Here is a 16340-nt window from a genome sequence, read left to right as displayed (position 1 = left end):
ACATTGCATGGAAACTTCAGACACACAAATCTCAAGAAGCAAGCTTCAAACAACAATGTATTTCATTATTCTGTTCTTGCTCACTTGTAATTAGTTTAAAATTAAAAGCGCAGGTATACTGGTTTTGTTCACGAAGAGATTTGTGCCCTCCAAATCGTGAGTAGGTGCCAAAGTCGGCCATTGTGGCGGCCATTTTGGGATTCTAACAAGTCTGTCCTTAAGTTAAAACAAAAGCACTCAGGTTGGACTCAAAGGGGACCTCTTCAGGACCGCCTTTAACGGAGCGTTAAAAACTAGTTACAATTCACTAAATTAAAAAAAAATAACAATAGTATTTTCGACAAGCAACCTTGTCTACTAATTCAATACATTCGCCGCAATAAAATATACCATTTTAATGTTTGATAGAATTCCAAGCCTTTAGATAAATTTAAGAATACCGTATAAAAATGAGTAAAGCATACTCGTGAGTGAGTATTTGCCCGTCAATACTCACGAGTGAGTGTGAGCTGTACAGCGCTTACTCAAACGTGAGTAATACTCACGGTGAGTTTAATGTGTACTGCTCATACTCATGAGTGAGTTTGACTAGGTGTTTGCGTACTCGCTCATTTCGCAACACTGCCTAGGAGGGACGAAACAAGTATTAATTGGTAATGGTTGTTACGCCCTTTTCACATGTTGGTCTAGCCATAGTCTGCACAGTGGGTCTGGCTTGGGGCCTGGTCATTTTATTTTATTTATTTTTTACTCAAACGTTTATTTTAGGCTCATGCGCTAATAGGTATAACCAAGGTGTTTTTAACCCTAAAAGGGATACCTTCATGGCCTCAGCTTCGTCTCCTCGCTGAGTGTGCTCCATCAAAGACGAGCTCTGAAAGGAGCCTGGGGTCCAATGGCCCCCAGGTATCCCTTTTAGGGTTAAGGAAGGTGTTAGCGTATAAGCAGTAAGTGGATGCGGGGAGTGCGATACACTGCTGGGGGATGGAGATGACATGGCCGGCTGTCATGTATGCTACAGAACGCTACAGAAGCGTTGCTGCGCCGCAGCGGCTACTACATTCTCAACACGGATAACCAATGTTGACATATTTCCATGGCACCCATAAAATGAGTAACATTCCCCCAGGTTTAAAATTTGCTCGTGCCCCCGCTTTTTTGTGGATTTTGAATACAATGGCGATTTCTTAAATAAAAGGGATTGCTATGCCGAAAAGATTGCAAAATATTTGCTTGAGTGGGTGTACGAGCTAATTTGCAATCTGTGTAAGTAGGAAACACTCGATGAGTGTCATGGAGTTTGTCCGATTTTAGTGCTGAGACAGTTTAGCGTGAATGGTTTCTGTGGGGTTGCTACGTTGCATAGGGCACCGCATTGTTTTGATTTTGTATGGGATTTTGAAGTTTCGTGGCCTTGTTGTTTACAAAATTTCTGCAAGAGAGAAAGAGAAGGAGAGAATTTCATGCAGTTCCCTATAGGGCTGAAAGTTTTTGTTTGTCATTTCACTAGTAAAAAAAAAAATAAACACAAACTTGCCAGCTGTCGTTAGGTTTTCCAATATGGCGGATGGCGCAATCTGACATATTGGATTACCTTCCTTTTACTTACCTTGGGTATAACGGAGCCGAACTCATACGAAACTTTTTTTTTACAATTTCAGATTTCGATTTTATTGACTATGTTAGATGTTCCCCAAATACATGGCCCCAAAGGCCATTTTAATGTTTGTATCAAGTATCTGCAAGCATTAATGCTGACAAGAACATATCAGGAGAAATTTTGATATTTAAAGGATGCGTTTTATACTGGCTGTGCAAACGCTAGTATAGGGTAGAATAATTTAATAACTTGAACCCTCAAGCGATTGCGCTATTGTATTTTGCACAACACGTTGAAAAAATCTCGCATTTTGTACTCAGCACTAGAGTGGTGTTGGCGGTGGGGACCAACCGTGCGAGTTACGGAAGGTTAAGGACATTAGTGCAATCATCTAATCACATCAATGTTTTGAGATCAACCGAAAAACTCTTTTACGATGAAATGTAATATGCAATATAATAACATCAACATTAGTTTTCAATGTTCTATACGACTTTGATTGGGCGTACATCAGACTTAAACGCGAAGCAGCAAAAGTTAGATTGGTTAGTTGGTTGGTTGAATTAAATGTTCACAATGATCAAAATTGACTTAAATGCATATCTGAATTGACTTTCAATCAGTTTATACCGGTTTGAATATTATAAATGCATTAGCTACTGTCATAAGTAAGATACCTAGACCTACAAATACAGGGGATGGCCAAAATGTTTGGGATAGGCAACTTTTTTTTCTCTCACAAAAAAGTTCAACATGCTATAACTTTTCATAGAGCGCATCAAAAAATCTCAAATTTTTAATGTTTGTCAACCTACTATATGTGCATCATTGGTACAAATTTGGGCTCGATTGATTAATATTTCGCAAAGTTAGAACCGTTCGGGTAAAAGACTTTTTTTTAGACAAATCATTTTTGATCTGTGATATCTTGGAAACCAGTGAACCGAATTGAACGAAATTTTTAACGTACACTAACAATATGTAAATGCTTCACAAACTATTGAAACATAAGTACTTTTTGAACGTTGAACAAAGTTATCATGGATTGACACTTTTTGGATTTTTCTCGCAAAAATGTAATTTTTTTTACATCAATGTCAATAAATTTTCGTGTTGATATCCAAAGATTTTCCACTTCTGTTCTCAAATTATCTCTAATCAGATATATTAGAGCCTATTTAGATTGAATAAAGAACACATTTAATAACTTTTGTGTGGTATTGTAAATTTGACTTATTTTCCTCTATATGGGTAAAAATTTCAACCCGGAATAACTTAATTCGTCGTGAGAAAATATTACCTTTTATAACGTTGTATTAAGTATCAATATATTGTTGATAAACGTTAAAAAATTCATTCAATTTGGTTCACTGGTTTCCGAGATATGACAGTTCAAAAACTAGTTGTCCAAAAAATAGTGTTTTACCCGAACGGTTCTAACATCGCGAAAAATTAATCAATCGAGCCCAAATTTGTACCAATGATGCACATATAATAGGGTGACAAATAGTCAAAATTTGAGATTTTTTGATGCACTTTATGAAATGTTACAGCATGTTGAATTTTTTTTTGTGGGAGAAAAAAAGTTGCCTATCCCAAACATTTTGGCCATCCCCTGTAGAAGCTCCGTTTGATCCCAATCAATCAACTGCACATTCGTGTTGAACCAGTAGTAATTCTGTACGTCATAAAACTTCCAGTCCACTAATACCTACATACGGCAATTAAATTCACATGTAGTAGTGGTCAATAGAATTCTTCTGGTCAGGCAATCCACATGCCAAGCAAATTGTAAGACAACTGCCGTCACCACGATCGACATGCAGTAAATGTTTATTGTGGTTGTGTTGACGTTGAGCCCAACCTGACTTGCTGACTATCTTACGGTTGGGTGGCTTGCGGACGCGGTGCTTCGCCCACTTTTGTCCGATAGGTACTAGTGCAGTGGTCAAACCAAAGCAAAACCACCTAGCCTGTGGTAGGTGTAGGTACCTACAAGAAGTATGCCGAAGTGTGGTTTTTTGTTACTTGTTGTTTATAAACACTTCGTCAATGTATGTGGTGCACCTGTGCACATAACCCGCGGTCACCCGCAGAGCATGTAATGGGTGGAACAGCACACGCCAGAACCACTCATGTTTGCTAGCGTAGCGGTGATTCCTCCCTAGCACGATATTGCAACCAGGCTACTGAACGGCAGGATGGTATGCATTACATTTTCCAAAGATCTGACTAGGGTATTCTAGTAAAGTACGAATAAAACATTATGTTTGGGCTTAATCAGCTAATCCAAGGAATATTAAATCATTGCAATGATGCGTATGACAATGCCTAAAGAGAAGTTGAGAACTCCCCCATGACATGCTACAAATTAGATTGTTTTTACAATTAGGTATCATTATACAGTGACCCCACAATTTATGAATCGGCAAAAATGACCACAGTTTATGGATCACTCCATTTGATCAACATGGTGATTCATAAATAGTGTTCAAAATTTAAGGTGATTCATCGGTGTGGGGTCACTGTATATGAAATATTATTTTTCTTCAGAAGTCAAAATGTGCAGGGATAAAAACGATTTTTCGTGCGATGTTCCTGTATAGGTAACTATGGTAGCTCATATAAAGTGGAGCGGACCTGGGGCGATGGTTAGAACACTTGACTATCACGCTGAGGACCTGGGATTGAATCCCATTCACGACAAACTCGCAATATGTGAGTTCTTCCTTCAGAAGGGAAGTAAATCGTGGGTCCCGAGATGAACTTTGATCGATGCTTCTTTGTTGCGGTATTCATGAGCCAGCAACTCTACTCTCATCCTCCACGAGTCCAGCTTATTCATATTTCCAGAATTCTCATTCGAACGCGCCCACTTGCCTAAAGCAAGTCATTCGCCCGGTACCATTGCTAGCAGGTGAATTTATTAATTTGCCAATTGATTTTACGTCACGGTAAATTTCAATTCAATAGAAGTGCGAGCGCCACCTTCTCGCTCGGATATCCACTTGGACCTCTTCAATAGCAGCGCGCGCACGCGCACTCACACGAGAATGCCCGCGAGTTGAACTTGAAAACATTACTATTGCCTGAATGCAACATCGGTCGACGCTAAACGGTTCGGACGGATGACGGACGGACGGATGGATGGATGCCTTCGAGGTGCACTTTTGAGTGGCAAATTTTTGCAATCGTACTCGGTCAGTTTCTTCAACAAGACCCTCAGAATGATGTGAAGTGTGGATGATGATCGTTTATGTGTGATCATTCAAACCACGCTCCACACCGCTTGTCGCCGTGCGAAGATACCACGGGGTGAAAAAAAAAACACCAAAAACCCATACATGATCAGTGGTTTTCAATCATAAGGATTGTCATTTATAGTTTCGTGATTCATCATCATAGATAGAATCTTGTAAACTGTGTCACGCCAAACCGCTTATTACGCGACTGAAACACAGAAAAAAAACAGCCCAAAACTACGGGGTGTTTTTTTTTTCTGGATGTTCGAATCCCTTTCGATGTTTATTATTTTTCTTTAGAGGTCGTTTTTCAGATCAAGTTTTTTTTGGCTCCATTTTGGGTCCCGAACGACTGTGCAAAATTTGAGCGCGATCAGTTATTCCTATACTTTGTACGGTTCCGGATTGTTGGGGCGTGTGGTACATTCGGAACTAGAACACCATTTTGAGAGCAGCCTCTATTTCAAGTAGCTTAAAAAGTTGCAAATTTATTAAAGTATATAATCAATTTAACAGCAAATAATTACAATATAAATTATATTACATTGTAGTATTAGTTCACGCGCAAATCTCACAACAACAGTGCAAAATCCATCGTTGTTCTGCCTTCCACGAACTAAAACGCACTGTTCTTTATGCGCAACTTCCAAAAGACAATTGCTCTATCGAAAATCGCTCTTGCTTCAGGGTTGCCTGTTCCACAACACCCTAACGTATAGGAACTATTCGTAACACGGGTCATTTGGCCATATGCTGTTTGGCCGAATGCCATTTGGCCGAAAACGGATTGATGAACATAAGTGATCATGCAACTGTTTCCTATACCAGTAGAACTCGAAAGAACTGTCCTAGTAACCATGGAGCTGTATATAAAGTATGTTTAAAGTCGAAAGTGGCGCTATTATTGTGGATATAAAGCTTCATCAGCAAGCTTTACTGTAATCATGGCTAAAGTATATAAAATGCGTGTAACATTTAGAAGCTGGAAATTAAATATAGCTAATGCAATGACACCATATGGAATGTATACTTAAGGCATCATGAAAACAAAAGAAAAAAAAGTTTTATTTTCATTTCATTATCTGTTTATATCATTTCATACTTGTTTCTTCTCTCTCGCTCTGGTGATTTTTTTTTACTATACCGGGAATCAAACTTAGATTGTTGATGATCGGCTACGATGATATCCTGACGTGCTATCGCGATGTGCTATGACTGGGCAAAGTGTGCAATATAAACAACGTATAGTCAGCTGCGGAGGTCCGTATTGAACAGCTCCATAGAGTTTTGGTGAATCGTTTTCGTTGCCTGAATACTGATTCAGTTTTATTAAAAATCTGAAACCATATTGATGCATCAATTCGCCAAAATCATACATCATTCTAAAATGTAGAATCTAATTCAATGATTTTCTATTAGGCATCGTACACAAACGTAACGCTATAGGGGAGGGGGGAGTCTAGCTTAGCGTTACGATCCATACAAAAATGTTTGGCTTTTCATACAAAAAGCGTTACATGAGGAGAGGGAGGGGGTCTGAAAAGGCAAATTTTTGCATTACGTAATTAGTGTACCATGCCTTATGATTGTTGAAAGTACCGGATAAAATGAACGAAAACGATGATTGATTGAACATCTGACGTATTATCTATTTGTTACATCAGCAATGCCATTAATTATAATTATATAGTTTTGTATAGTAATGTAACATCTATCAGCCTCAGACATGCCTGAACATTTAAGTTTATAGTTTGCTCCTTTTTGGGCGGTTCTCTCCAAAATAATTTATTACATTTTATCGCATTTCACATTGTTTACATCCACAAAACGATGCAAACTTTAGTAGTGATATATATATAATGCAATCAAAGCTTACATTACTGTTTGCCATAAAGCATTAAAAAAGATAATGCAATGAAGCATTAAATAAAGGTCATATAGAACTAGATTGAACTGTCAAAAACCCTTAATGCTTCAACACATTCATAATGTACAGGGGGTGGCCAAAATGTTTGGGATAGGCAACTTTTTTTTCACTCACAAAAAAGTTCAACATGCTATAACTTTTCATAGAGTGCATTAAAAAATCTCAAATTTTGACTGTTTGTCAACCTATTATATGTGCATCATTGGTACAAATTTGGGCTCGATTGATTAATGTTTCGCAAAGTTAGAACCATTCGGGTAAAACACTATTTTTTAGACAACTCATTTTTGAGCTGTCATATCTCGGAAACCAGTGAACCGAATTGAATGAAATTTTTAACGTACCCTAACAATGTGTATGTGCTTCACAAACTATAAAAACAAAGGTACTTTTTAAACGTTGAAAAAAGTTATCATAAATTGACACTTTTTGGATTTTTCTCGAAAAAATGTGATTTTTTTACATCAATGTGAATAAATTTTAGTATTGATATCCAAAGATTTTCATCTTCTGTTCTCAAGTTATCTCGAATCAGATATATTGGAGCCTATTTAGATTGAAGGAAGAACATATTTAGTAATTTTTGTGTGGTATTGTAAATTTGACTCATTTTCCTCTATATGGGTAAAAATTTCAATCCGTTATAACTTAATTCGCCGTGAGAAAATATTACATTTTATTACGTCGTAATAGGTATCAATATATTGTTGATAAACGTTAAAAAATTCATTCAATTCAGTTCACTGGTTTCCGAGATATGACAATTCAAAAATTAGTTGTCTAAAAAATAGTGTTTTACCAGAACGGTTCTTACTTCGCGAAAAATTAATCAATCAAGCCCAAATTTGTACCAATGATGCACATATAATAGGTTGACAAACAGTCAAAATTTTAGATTTTTTGATGCACTCTTTAAAAAGTTACAGCATGTTGAATTTTTATGCGGGAGAAAAAAAGTTGCCTATCCCAAACATTTTGGCCATCCCTTGTAGGTTAAATGCTTCAATATTGAAAAAAATGTTGAAGAAAAGCAATCTTGCATTAGCTATACCAAAATACGGTTGAATTATAGTAATGATATAATGCTTGTCGTTACTTGGGTGCCTATGATTCAAAGAAGGAAAAATCTCTGATAAAATATTTGCAATTTCAACGCCAACTAATCCCTAAATGATGAAACTAGACAGAATAGCCTATGATAAAAGAAGGAAATATTTGTGATGACCATGTTGGCAACTAGAATGTTATCCTGAATGTATTCACACTTTTTCTTGATCATAATTCGGCCGAATGACCACTTTGTGCATCGCGTTTTACTACACCTCCTAGACTATTATTTCACATCATCGGTCATATGGTAACGTTCGTCAAGGATCAATCAAATTCTTTACAGATAGCTCAAAAGTTGGAATAAAAACGGGAGCAGGAATCTGCGGCCCTGGAATACAAATTTCAGTGGCGATGGGACACTATCCTACGGGGCTTCAAGCAGAGATTCTTGCTATTTTGAAATGCGCAAATATCTGTCTTGAGAGAAAATACAGATATGCAAATATTTGCATTTTCTCAGATACTCAAGCTGCACTAAAACACTTTGCGCTTACATATGCACTTCAAAGCTTGTCTGGGAATGCATTTCTTCACTACGCAGGTTGTGCCAAGGGAACTCAGTAAACTTATACTGGGTTCCAGGTCACTGTGGTATTGAAGGGAATGAAATGGCAGACGAGCTTGCTAAAAGTGGTTCCAATTTACAGTTTGCTGGCCCAGAACCATTCTGCGGCATATCAAACTGTACAATAAAAATGGACCTGAAATGCTGGGCTGAGCAGAGGATGATATCCAATTCTTCTTTTACTTCTTTATGGCTCGACGTTCCCACTGGGACTTGGCCTGCCTCGCTTCAACTTATGTCGAATTCGTTTATTTGCACCGCCTGCACCGCTTTGCCACCGGGTGTAGCAAACTTGCACCGAAACCGTTCGTTTATTCGCAGGTACTGTTCTGTTTTGACACCCGATTGGCACCGGTGCAAGAAAATGCTACACCCAGTTTGAGCGCGGTGTAGCAGGTACAAAGCTAGTTTTACCAATATATACATGCATATCGTTGAACTTGTATCGTGGTTTTGTTTGGGTAGGAATGATGATTTTCTCTTCGGCATTAGGTAAACAGTGACTGTTTTCTTGGATATTCGTTTATTTTGAGATGATTTAATTTCCAAAAAGAAAATCTGTGCGTTTAAAAATTATTTACACTTGATCGTGATGTCTTTCAACTTCTGAGGAATCTTCGAAATTTATCGATAACATGAAATTCCAAAGAGTTGATTCAACGTATATTTTTCTCATCACTATTTTTTTTTTGATTATCGCAAATATGTTGATTACTTTTAATGATTTTAATCATCAGAATTTTCTGTCGCAAGGTCATCTATTAATTATGAAAAAAATGACGTAATAAAGTTTTGATAAGCCCAGAATAGAATAAAAATCTATTAATTCAAATTGGACTGAAATAAAACTGAAGTAACATTGTACCTACAAAACCAGTTTCAAAAACCGTAAATTCTATTTTTTTTCCTCTTACAACTAATATTGAATTTTTAAATTACATTGAAAGTCAAAAAATGTCACTAAAGGATGGTTAAAGCGCTTTTAACATGAGTTGCGTTTCGAAAACCTTATGTTTTAAAAAGCATTTATTTATTTTCCTTTCTACGTTGTAGCTAAACATTTTCTATTAAACTGCCTTTAACATTTTTTGTGTTAAATTTGTGCACGTAGATAGTTTACAATTGTATGTTAGCATCCTTTTTTATTGGGCAACGGAAATGGTTAAATTCTAAAAAGCTGCTTCTAATTGAAAAATTATGATATTACGAGAATTTAAAGAAGATAAATAATGTAGGAGTGTTAAAACATTGGATAACAATTTTCAAGTAACATTTATCATTACAAGTTTATCATGTACAAGTGGATTACTGAAAGCTTTTAAAATTGTTAAAATGGATATAGGAAGTAAAAAATAAAAATAAATAAAAATAATTTTGTTCATCACGGAAAACATGAAAACATTGATTATGGTTATTTTTGATATCCTTTATTGTTTTCATTGACGCTCTCACGCGCTCTTACTAATACCATCATAAGCTGTCAACAAATTGCACCGAAACCGTTCGTTTTTCCGGTGTCAATTGCTCAGTGCTGCAATTTTTCGACAGGCCTTTATGATAGCGATATTTTGCTTTTCTCATTTTCTCCGTTTTGGTTTTCCTGTCAAAGTTGCTTTCCGTTCAGCAACACGGGAGCGAAATGAAATAGGTACTCACACTTGCACGCAGCGTGCTGAAAGCGAGAGCTGACAGGGCTAAATTTCCATTCAATTTTCTGTACTTGAGTGTTTTCATCCGTGCTAACGTATAGGGCACTCACTCTCACAAGCCACCGCTTGAGACGAATGGCCTTTCAGCATGAGTAGTGTGTGGATGATTGGGAATTGATCTTGTTGGGTCCCTCACGAATGGAGCTCTCGGACTCTGTCAGTTCTCACATCGAGGAACTGAAAACGACCGCCGCAGTCATTCATTTTCGGCTGAAAAACAGGCACTGAGACTGATATTTTGCAGGACTGCAATTGCTACACCGGTGCAGTGCACCGTCGGGAATAAACGAATTCGACATTAGTGTTTTTCGAGCACATCCACAGTTGTTAATTGAAGGGCTTTCTTTGCCTGCCATTGCATGAATTTGTATATTGTGGGGCAAGCACAATGATACATTATGCCCAGGGCGTCGAGAAAATTGTTCCGACTGGAACGCAAATCGAATTTGCCGTCTCCGGATTGGCAATCCACAGCCTTAACCACTAGGCTAACTGGAGACCCGATATCCAATTGGATGAATGTCAAAAATTGCATTCAGTCAAAACGATTTATAATACCAAATGGCGACAAACATGTCTAAAGGTTCCATCTGCAAAAAGAGAGGCTCTCTTTGTTCCGATTCTCTTTAAAAAATTACGACGTCACAGTGGACATTTTGACAATTTGTGATGTGTAAATCGGAAAAGGATTGTTTAATCTTCCTTCCGACGCAAGAAGTAAATCAAAAATTATAAAAACAAGCACGTTATAATCGAAAGAGAGGAGACTTAAAGAGAGCCTCTCATCTACACTTAGGACCTATAGAAATGTTTGGCTTGAAATGCTTATAAAACCAAAAAAGCTCTTAGAGCTCAACAAGAGAGCTCTATGTACATTAGACTGGGTCAACAAAGTCGATTTGGAACAAAGCTTTTTCAATTCCTCTTGGCGTCGAAAACAACTGTGCAATATTTGGGAGCGATTGGTTGCGTCCCCGTATTCCACATTGCGATTGAAATTTGTATGGAATTCAAAATGGAAAAACGTGGTTTTTTGCATTTTTGCTGAAAAACTTTGCCGAAGACCGCAAAGTGATCCGACAGCATATCCTAGGCTATACTTTAACGTAATTAAATATAATATCCGGAGTCGGGTTCGGATGCTTCTCAAACATATATCTGGGCAACGGAATGCTCTATATATCTGAAATTTTGACATTTTGCCAAGCCAACTTTGATTAGTGACGAGTCAAAATTTCAGCTTCTTACAGCATACCGTTTAAGAGATATTATTATGGGATTCGGTAGAACCCGACTCCGGATAATCGAGTCCGACCTGTACCATACATGACAAAAGAATTCAACTTATGAATAAAATGCAAAAAAAGTACGTTTTTCCATACTCCCGGAGTTGGATTATAGGGTGTCCCAGAAGGTATGGGCACAACTTTGCAGCTTTCGAATGGTAACATTGGAAATTATTTTCACACATACCCCGCCTTAATATGTTATCAACAAATGCTTTTTTTGATTGACTTTTTACCCGTGGCATCATCAAGGTTACCTCAAGTTACTCACTGAGTAACCGGCTCTTGAGAGCAAAACAATATTTTTGAACACCTATTTAGTATGAGCGTTAATTAAGATATTCCACTAACTATTGCTACAAAACTACCCAAAAAGATTATTTAGAAAATCTTGTATGGACTGCTTCAGAAATTCCTGCATGAATTTCTTCAGAAACCCTTAAGTAATTGGTTCAAACACCGCCGTTTTCGGAGCTATTGTTTAGCTTCTGCGCAGTTTCACAGGTGGTCAGTCTAAAATGAAACAAGAAAACCTTACATGTACCAAAATCATATAGATAGCTGCTAGGTGAACACAGAAGAAGATTTAACTGATTTTTTCTGGATAATAGTGAACAACGGATTCTAAAAACTGAAGAAATAACTAAAAACCCTAAAGCAACAAATTTTATTCTAAGCTAGTAAATCTATTGATACTGATAAGGATTAATCACCGCGGAATCTTATTGATTTCAGTGGATTGGCTTTTTTCGGTCATCGTTTATTCTATAGCTTATTGACATAATAATGACAGGATTTCAGCACTTCGGGAGAGATTTCACGGTACCGAAATTACCGGTACTGTAAACCGGGGTGAAATTGATCAGCGGGGTGAAAGTGATCATTCGGGTACTACATTGTAATTCCATACTAGGAACTCTTAAGCGTCGTAATGATCATAAACTTTTTACGTCATCTAGTTCGTAGATGTCTAGATATGAGTGTAGACTTTTATTTTTTTAGAAAAAAGTTAGTTTTGCCTTAGTTTTTTAGGAATTGGTAATGTATTTCTCATTTAGCTGAAATCATTGCTACTTAACAATCGATTGCTAATAGGACTTCCCGTAAATTCTCTGTTTTAACATTTTTGTGGAGCCTTGGTTGGGAAGTTATGTAGCTAATCAGAACATTAAATAGTGAAATTATTGTGATAGAAATCACTTATTTCTATCGAAATAGCCTACCTTTAGGCGTTTAAGGTGAAACTGGAAGCATTTTCTCGACTCACTTGAAGTTTCGGTAATACCAATCCGTGTGGTCAAATTATGATATTCAAATAACTCAACGTACATATGTACAGATGGATAAATTATTGGTTAAATTGGGAAAAAAATCCAAAGCTTAACCAATAATTTACCCATCTGTACATATGTACGTTGAGTTATTTGAATTTCATAATTTGACCACACGGATTGGTATTACCGAAAATTTGCACTTCAAGTGAGTCGTTTTCGAGCATCTACCTCTACGTAGTTACCCGTCGTATCAAATAGAATGCGAACGACGCGTTTGATCGCCTTCCAGGTAGCATTGTTCTTCCTCTACAAGTGGTTGAGGAAGCGTTGCCTGTACGATAGGCAAACAGTTTCAAACAATAAACAAATCGCTTTCGCTCTTCGTACATATGTACAACAGAGATGGTTATATTTGCGGTTTAGGGGAAGATGATATAGATCGATGAGATTAGAATTGAACCTTATGACAACTAAGTTGCCGGGTCATTAATTGGCTCGGTAGCTTAGTTGGTAAAGCACTTGTCTAGCGAATAAGGGTCGTGAGTTCAAATCTCACCTGAGCTGTGGATTTTTTCCCAATTTAACCAATAATTTACCCATCTGTACATATGTACCAGACACGAATGCCACATAAGTGGTAAATTGTCTTTAATAAATATTAATAATAATAATAATGTACATATGTACGTTGAGTTATTTGAATTTCATAGCGTTTTCTACACTTTTGGTATTTGATTTTTTCATTAAATAATGAAGCAATACTTTCAAAATCGGTTTTCGTACACATGTAGAGTATGGATCAAAGTATCCCCTGATTTTTTTGTTGTGGAAAATGTTTTTCGTTTTTGCGGAAACCATTTTTTAATAAAATTTCACTAAAAAATGGTTTCTGAAAAATGGAAAACATTTTCCACCACAAAAAAATAAAATACCTTGAGCCATACTCTACATGTGTACGAAAACCGATTTTGAAAATATTGCTTCGTTATTTAATGAAAAATCAAAAACCAAAAAAAAAATGAGGAAATGCTTCCAGTTTCGCCTTAAGGCGAAATTGTATTGAAATTGAATTCAAAAATGGTTTCTGCAAAAACGAAAAACATTTTCCATCACGAAAAAAAAAATCAAAAGATACCTTAATCCATACTCTAGATGTGCACGAAAACCGATTTTGAAAATATTGCTTCGTTATTTTATAAAAAATCAAAATCCAAAAAGTGAGGAAATGGATCCAGTTTCGCCTTAAGGGGTAATTTCAAAATTGAATTTTGTATTTAAAGTATTGAATTCACTAGTTGTAAAATTTTAAACGCGTTATTCGGTTTTAGAAGAGCAAAATTGAGCGGAGAAGGATATTTGCCTTTCCAACCGATGCTTTATTGTGTACTGATCAATTTCGCCCCAAAGTGGCATTTCCATTTTTTTGATTTTTGGAGTTATTTAACTTAAAGTTTAAATTTGTTGAACAAAATTCTGTCACATGGTTCCATGGAGATCCACTGGGTACTGGTTTTACAGAAATTCTTTTGGCAATATTTGAATTGTCATTGCTGTTATCCGCAAAAGTTGTTTCAAAGTGATCAATTTGACCCCGAATTACGGTACCAAGGTTCAGTCAGTACCGGTATTTCGATACCAAAAATTGGTCGGTAATACCGGTATTTTCGGTACCGAAAAAAATCTATACTTAAGTAATGATAATAATAATTACAGTTGAAGCGTTTACACCGACCAACTGTCTACTCTAATTTATACAGCATAGAATAAAAAGGTGACATTTGTTTTTATGACATCGTGGTCCCTCTGGATGGGCTCCATGCCCCCCGCGGAACACCGGTTGGGAATCCTTGAGTTAAATGCACTACAATGTAGCATATCATATTATATTCTTGCGGCAATAATAAACCACAAATATGACTTCTTGGATCTGAAAAGTTGATAAATGACATTTATTTATAACGCTTAAAACCAGGGATGGGATCATTCATTTGCAATCAGTTAAATTCGATTGTTGTTAACTCGCTTCAGAAACATCGTAGCAAAAGCCAATGTATGGAACACTTATTCATTTTTGTTTTACTTGAAACTTTGTAGAACAATGTACTAACATGGCAGCAAGACTAAACTACACAGAAAGCAGCAAACACAACTCTCCACGGTGTGAATGTAATTTGCATTCACCGCGTAGAGAGTTGCCTTCACTCTCGCTCACGACTTTGTTATGCGTGTGTGATCCCAATGCTATTCGGAAAACATTCAGATAAAACTACAAGGTTGAATTCGCTCATACATTGTTTTTTGATAGCATGCTTCTGAACTGAGATAGTAGCAAGTGAATGTAAATCTTTGCAAATGCATGATCCCATCCCTGCTTAAAACAGTGCTAAGTGATTGATTACCTGCGCTATAATAGTGACCTGTAATTTAGGTTTGAGAACCACTGCTGTAGAAGCTTCATATCCTCAACAGCGAGGTATTCCGCTGCTACACCGTTGTCATTAATGGCGCGATGATACCGATGACTGTGCACTGTCTTGGTATGTTCAACTAAGCAAGTACATGTGTGTAATTAGCTTGTTGTTTTGATACAATTACACTTCCCACAACGCGCGCGCGCTTCTTACGACTCTCCGAACCGCCACACACCGACCTACACCGACCAATCGCCGGAGCCTTGACGGGATACTGACCAGTCTTGATCCGACCGAGCAAGGCAATAAATGCGATGATGCACATTCCTTTGCATACAAAGGCGACCAGCGAGCGAACGCAGTGTTCAACTAGACCCAGCATTATTATCTGACTTCATTCATGACGTCAAACCGAACCGTTTTGCATGGCGATGGACTTTTCGGAGACCCTGACTGAGAGTGTGCTGACCATTGACTGGCCGGTCACGAAAACCCAGCCATTAATTTTAGCGGGTCAATGGAACTTCCACTCGTAACCAGACGCACGAACCACTCATCGACCGACTGAAGCCAATCGGAGGGTACCTAGACGGCGGCATATCCTTTCGTGATCAAGGAGGAAGCTAAAATTTAGTTCTAGACATGCTTAGACATAAAGACAGACAATGTGGGAGGGCAAGGTTTTTGACGTCATGCTTCGTCGGGCTGTCAGAAGCAACACCCTCTGATGGGGTTGGATCGTGCAGAATTTATTCTGTTTATCATGGTTCCGCAAGTCGTGCCCGTCCGATCGATCCTCAATGAACGATACCTACGGTTCGTTGCGGCTGTGTGAAATTGGTGTTGATGAAAATGAGAGTCATTGGAGTTGAATTTTTTGCTAAGCGATTAAGCAAAACAACATGTCAGCATCTACCCGGTTTATAGGAATCTTGGCTATTATGACGATTATTGCGGTTCAACACTATTTTTGTCCAGCTAATTATTGTTGCTTGTGATTTTTTGTTGAGATGTTTGAAACGGATGCGAATAGATTATGCCTCTGTTTACATTCTCAGGTCTCAACTGCGATCTTAATGACTAAGATAGGCCATTTCAAGGTTGTTAGAAATTGTGATATGTATTATCAAAAAAGATTTGACTTGAAGGTTTTTCCAAAAGCATGCAATATTTCATTTTGAGGAAAATTTTGAATATAGATTACGAAAAATAATTA

At 37.3% G+C, this 16340-nt stretch overlaps 1 protein-coding gene across 1 annotated transcript in view; it reads right to left on the bottom strand.

The window, feature by feature from the left end:
• LOC109412539 (organic cation transporter protein) overlaps positions 1-16340 on the bottom strand; it is a 208755-nt gene that overhangs the window by 169433 nt on the left and 22982 nt on the right. The window lies entirely within an intron of this gene.

This window comes from Aedes albopictus, chromosome 2, assembly GCF_035046485.1.
Source record: "Aedes albopictus strain Foshan chromosome 2, AalbF5, whole genome shotgun sequence".
Lineage (NCBI taxonomy): Eukaryota > Metazoa > Arthropoda > Insecta > Diptera > Culicidae > Aedes > Aedes albopictus.
This window is presented reverse-complemented; position numbering and strand designations above follow the sequence as displayed.